The sequence below is a fragment of the Lontra canadensis genome, unplaced genomic scaffold (genome assembly GCF_010015895.1).
Source record: "Lontra canadensis isolate GAN:19392208 unplaced genomic scaffold, GSC_riverotter_1.0 scaffold20, whole genome shotgun sequence".
Classification (NCBI taxonomy): Eukaryota; Metazoa; Chordata; class Mammalia; order Carnivora; family Mustelidae; genus Lontra; species Lontra canadensis.
This window is the reverse complement of record NW_022631014.1, coordinates 6,405,099-6,410,878: the sequence shown is the minus strand read 5'-3', so window position 1 is coordinate 6,410,878 and position 5,780 is coordinate 6,405,099. Positions and strand designations below refer to the sequence as shown.

Genomic DNA, 5,780 nt, shown 5'->3' with positions numbered 1-5,780 from the left:
CCAGTTTCCCAAGGACAAATACTGTATGATTCCACTATATGAGGTGCCTGGTGTATTTAAATTCATAGAGACAGACACGGGGAAGGGGGTGGGGAGCTGCTGTTTAATGGGTACAGAGTTTAGTTTTGCAAGATGCAGAGGTCTGTGGACAGATCCTGGTGATGTCTGTAGAGCAATGTAAAAGTCACTAAACTGTACTCTTAAAAATGGTGAAGATGAGGAGTGCCTGGCTGGCTCAGTCGGAAGAATGTGTGACTCTTGATCTCAGGGTTGTGGGTTTGAGCCCCACAGTGGGTGCAGAGATTACTTAAAAAAAAAAAAAAAAAACTTAAAAAATTGTTAAATGGGCTACCTGGCTGGCTTGGTCGGTTAAGGGTCTGACTCTTGATCTCTGCTCACGTCTTGATCTCAGGGTCATGAGTTCAAGTACTGCATTGAGTTCCATGCTGGGCATGGAAATGACTTAAAAAGAAAAAACATAAGGAAAAAAAAATTCTCTTCTCATGCCCAGCACAGCCATGCCTCATGGTCCCAAGAAGCATCGGAAGCGTGTAGCAACTCCAAAGCATCAGATGCTGGATAAACTGACAGGTGTGTTCACTCTTGCCCATCTGCTGGTCCCCATAAGCTGAAAGAATGTCTCCCTTTCATCATTTTCCCAAGACTTAAGTATCCCCTAACAGGAGATGAAGTAAAGAAGATCTGTATGCAGCGTTTTTTTTTTTTGTTTGTTTGTTTTTTTTTAATATTTTATTTATTTATTTGACAGAGATCACAAGTAGGCAGAGAGGCAGACAGAGAGGAAGGGAAGCAGGCTCCCTGCTGAGCAGAGAGCCCGATGTGGGGCTCGATCCCAGGGTCCTGGGATCACAAGCTGAGCCGAAGGCAGAGGCTTTAACCCACTGAGCCACCCAGGCGCCCCTGTATGCAGCGTTTTATTAAGATTGATGGTAAGGTCCAAACTGATATTACCTACCCTGCTGGTTTTATGGATGTCATCAGCACTGACAAGACCGGGGAGAATTTCTGTCTCATCTATGACACCAAGGGTCGCTTTGCTGTTCGTCGGATTACACTTGAGGAGGCCAAGTATAAGTCATGCAATGTGAGAAAGATCTTTGTGGGGACGAAAGGAATCCCTCATCTGGTGACTCTTACAATCCGCTATCCTGATCCCCTCATCAAGGTGAATGACACCATTCAGATTGATTTGGAGACCAGAAAGATTACTGATCCCATCAAGTCTGACACTGGTAATCTCTGTATGGTGACTGGGGGTGCTATCCTGGGGAGAATTGGTGCGATCACCAACAGAGAGAGACACTCTGGTTTGTTTGATGTGGTTCATGTGAAAGATGCCAATGGCAACAGCTTTGCCACCTGACACTCCAACATTTTTGTTAATGGCAAAGGCAACAAGTCATGGATTTCTCATCCCCGTGGAAAGGGTATCCGCCTCACCATTGCTGAAGAGAGAGACAAGAGACTGACAGCCAAACAGAGCAGCGGGTAGAATGGTCCCTAGGTGACGTGATTGGAAGTCTCTAAACCTAATTAAAGGTCATACAGCATGAAGAAAAAAAAAAAAGAAAGAAAGAAAATAAAATTTTAAAAAATAAGTAAAATGGTTAAGATGATAAATTTTACATGTGTATTTTGCCACAACTAAATTTTTAAAAATGCATATTCTGATTCAGTAGTCCAGGAGCAGAGCCCAAGATTCTGATTTCTATGAAACTCCCAGGTGTAGCTGACACCATTTGACCACACTTTGTGCCGAGATCATACTTTGAGTTGCAAGCTACTACAAAAGCTGAGCCAGGTCCCTTTAGTTCTTTTTTTTTTTTTTAACCAAGCCCAACACCTGCTTTGCATTAAAGCTATAGTAACTGCTTGAAAGAAATAGAATTGGACTCTAAGCCCTTTGAGAACCCTGGCCTCTTCATTCTGCACTCAGAGAGCCTGCCAGCAAAGCCTCCATCCAGCAGACACAATCAAGCAAAATACGTCTGTAGCCAGAATTATTTTCTGGTCCCCTGGGGCTGGCCTACTCACTAGAAAATTATCTCCAGCCCAATAGTTCATCTGGTCAGTTACCAGGGCATGGTTCTTACAATGGGTTTCAGCCTGCAGCTTTTCTTCGGCTAACCCATGAGCACAGGGACCCCCCCTTGAGATGTTCCCTGCTCATCTCCAGGTTGTAGCTTGGTAGCTGGTACATAGTAGGTGTTCAGTCAATATTTGTTGAATGAAAGTAGCTAACGCATACGTAGTGCTTATAAAGCAATGTTCTGAGAATTTTATATGGTAGATTATATTTTCCAAAGAAGGCCGTAAATGATCTCCCATCCTACATGTTTTTCTTATACTGGGACTGTGATAGTCCTCTGAGGATGAGGTTTATGTCCCCCACCCCTTGAACCTGGGTGAGCTCAGTATGGATCAAATGGACACTTGAAGAGAAAAGTAAAGGACTATTTGCACAGGTCCATGTATGCTTTATCACTGGAGAAAAGATCTTTCTAGAATTGGAGTGTAGCTTCTTCCTATATCAGTCTATGATCATCCAGGGCTGCACAACAGCCACCTCCCCGGTCTCCTTCAGTGGATTCCCAATGCTTTATTCTCTTGGATCTGTGGGTTCACTGGGGGTTGACTGAACCAGACTGTACCCAGCTGGCGTGGTTTGGTTTGGCTGCACACACCTGTCATCCTTCTCTAGACCCAGTGGGCTAGCTGAGGTATGTTCTCCTGGCAATGGCAAAGGCTCAAGAGATGAAGCCAAATCACACAATGGCTTTTCAGTCCTCCCCTAGCATCACATCTGCTTGTATCCCAGCAGTTAAAATGAATCTCACAACCGAACACCAGTCCAGAGCCGGAGAAGAGAGAAAATATATTTAATAATAGTCCCACGCCGTTCCAAATGTTGACCACATATTTAGAGGTCTTAGGAATGTATGTAACCATTCCCTCATTCCCTTCAATACCCAAGCACATGGTTTCCAAACGCTGCCTGCTGCTCCAGCATATAAATATGTCAGAACGTTATTTTACTCCTCAGTGGTCGAACGTGGAGCTTGCTTCCTATTATTGCTGGTGTAATTAATATATTACAATAAACATCTATGCACCTAAGTCTTGGCTCATATCTCCTGATTATTTTCTTACAACAAATCCCTAAAAGTGAAATTTGTTACCAGAGGGACTCAAAATTTTAAGGCTGAGGACAGAGTACTAACGGCAGAGAGCTTTGTTTGAACTCCCTCCTGGACGGATCACACACCGACTGGTCTGTATACAAGAAACTTATCTGCTAAGGAAACTCTTCATTGCAAATCACAGAAATGACTTTTAGCCTCAAGTGAGTTTGGGTAGCAAAAGCCAGTTTGGCCCAGGACCCAGCAAAACAGAACACTTAAGTTTACCAGGGAGAGGACCTTCATACGGAGAACTGTAGTTAGAGTCAACAAGTACTTATTTTGCAAAACACTATGGGAGGACCAAGCAAGGTTCCTGTCTTTGAGAAATATTTATTTTTTGTAACATAATTTGATCATTGAACCATACTTAGGAGTAAGGCATATTACATTTGTTAAAAAATTAGGGGTGCCTGGGTGGCTCAGTGGGTTAAGCCTCTGCCTTCAGCTCAGGTCATGATCTTAGGGTCCTGGGATCGAGCTCCGAATCAGGCTCTCTGCTCAGTGGGGAGCCTGCTTCCCCCTCTCTCTCTGCCTGCCTCTCTGCCTGCTTATGATCTCTCTCTGTGTCAAAAGAATTAAAAAAAAAAAAAAAAGAATTAAATTAAGGGCACCTGGCTAGTTTAGTCAGTAGCGCACCTGACTCTGGATCTTGGGTCATGAGTTTGATGTTGGATGCCGAGATTACTTTAAAAAAAAAAAAAAAGAAAGAAAGAAAGAAAGAAAGAAAGAAAGAAAATAAATAATTAGATTTAAGTTCTGGGCTCTCACCGGGCTCTCATTGGGCTGGTGGAGAGTCAAATGTCAACTTGAGAGGCAACACACACACACACAAACACGCACACACACACACACGCATACACACGCACACACTCTCTCGAGTTGTACAATGAACATCTGCAGGAGTTACACCACAGACCACATGGAGGGTTGGGAAGGGTTGTCATCATGAGTGCAACGCATCCACCCCATCCCACTTAGGCTGTACAAGGACGTGGAGGATCACGCAGGCAGAACAATGGAGATGGGCCCGTCGTTGGTGGGTGTGCTCCCTGTTGCTGTCGCTCTTTGCCCATGTTCCCTGAAGGAAGGTATCCCTGCGGGTGGTTGCGAGGGTAACTCCAGTTCCTCTGGACACAGCCCAGCCATGGGGATTTTTCTGGACACTGTCAAGGTGAAACACTTAAAGCCCAGTCCTCAGGGGTACCCACACAGCCATCTCTATCCCTGGTCCTGCTCCTCCCTCAAGAAGCTATGTTAGGGTGTGTTGGGGGGAGGGGATGGGTGAAATAGATCAGGGGGATTAAAGAGCACGTGTATCATGATGAGCCCTGAGTAGTGTATAGAATTGTTGAATCACTGTATTGTACACCTGAAACTAATATAACTCTACTGGAATTCAGATTGAAAATTTAGTAAAATTAAAAAAACAGAAGGTATGGTAGAAGAGGCCCATGTTCTAAAGACCTATAGAACATCCATGCTTCCTTTCACTTTTGAAGCTCGTGGCCACCATCTTCTTCCCCTCAACCCTTCAGGTAAATCACCCTTGGCAGGGGCCGGAAACTCAGATGCTCATAAGAATAGGCAGGTACATAAATGAATGACGGCTGTCCTGTAAGGTCTTGGAGTGGTGGGGACTGTGGTAAACTGGAAAGTATGTGATCTGTCTAATGGGAACCAGCATAACTCAGATCCTGCCAATTTGGGATCTGAGTTATGATCAAGGGACTATAGGGACCCAGAGATGCTAAATCTGTTATTTTTTTTAAAGAACCCAGAAATTTAGATTCTCTTGGGAAACTGCCTCCTTTTTGAAAATTGCAACTAATATTTTAAATTCATGTAAAATACTTCCAGGCCAAATAAAAAGATATCCCAAGCCATCAATTTTAACTTGTGGCCTAAACCTCAGAAAACAAAGGGGAAGGTCATCCCACCGGGCAGCTTTCCTTTTTCCCACAGAAAACACACAAAAAGACTTGTTAACTCTCCCTGGGGCCAAGGGAAGTCAGACTCCAGGACACAAAGACTCAGCTACCTTCTCTCAGGGGAGGGAGACAAGAGGGGGTGGAGTAAATACTTTTCATTCTTTCTGGAGCAGCCAAGGAGAAACAAATCCTTTCTCAACCCTTGTGGTTGATGGAGTGCATTACAGTCTTCATAATTTGGATGGCTATCAGCTGGAGAGTCAGACACAAATAACTACGTGTAATAATTACATGGTAGCATTCAGACAGGCCCAGTGCATGAGCCTGCAGGACTCCGGGTGTGGAATCTGCAAATGCCTGGAGGTGGGTGTGCACGGCCATGGTGGAGGGTCACCAGATGCAGCCGGATGGGAGACTGGGGGCCAGGCTAAGCCTGGAGGGCTTCATTTTAGTGTCAGGCTAAGACACACTTGGATCTTATTCCTTAGGAATGAAGGGCCAGTTAAGACTTTCTGTGAGGGGTGTGGTGTGACCAAGGCTGCCGTTTTGAGTGTTGTTTTGGAGATCAATGCTTGTGTTAATGTGGATGAGGAGGGGAAAGAAGCGGATGGGTGTGGGAAGACCTGTTCAGAAGCTATGGAAACTGTCC

At 44.7% G+C, this 5,780-nt stretch overlaps 1 pseudogene; it reads left to right on the top strand.

The window, feature by feature from the left end:
• Window positions 1–518: 518 nt before the first annotated feature.
• LOC116869806 lies at window positions 519–1,559 on the top strand (annotated as a pseudogene).
• Window positions 1,560–5,780: the final 4,221 nt, after the last annotated feature.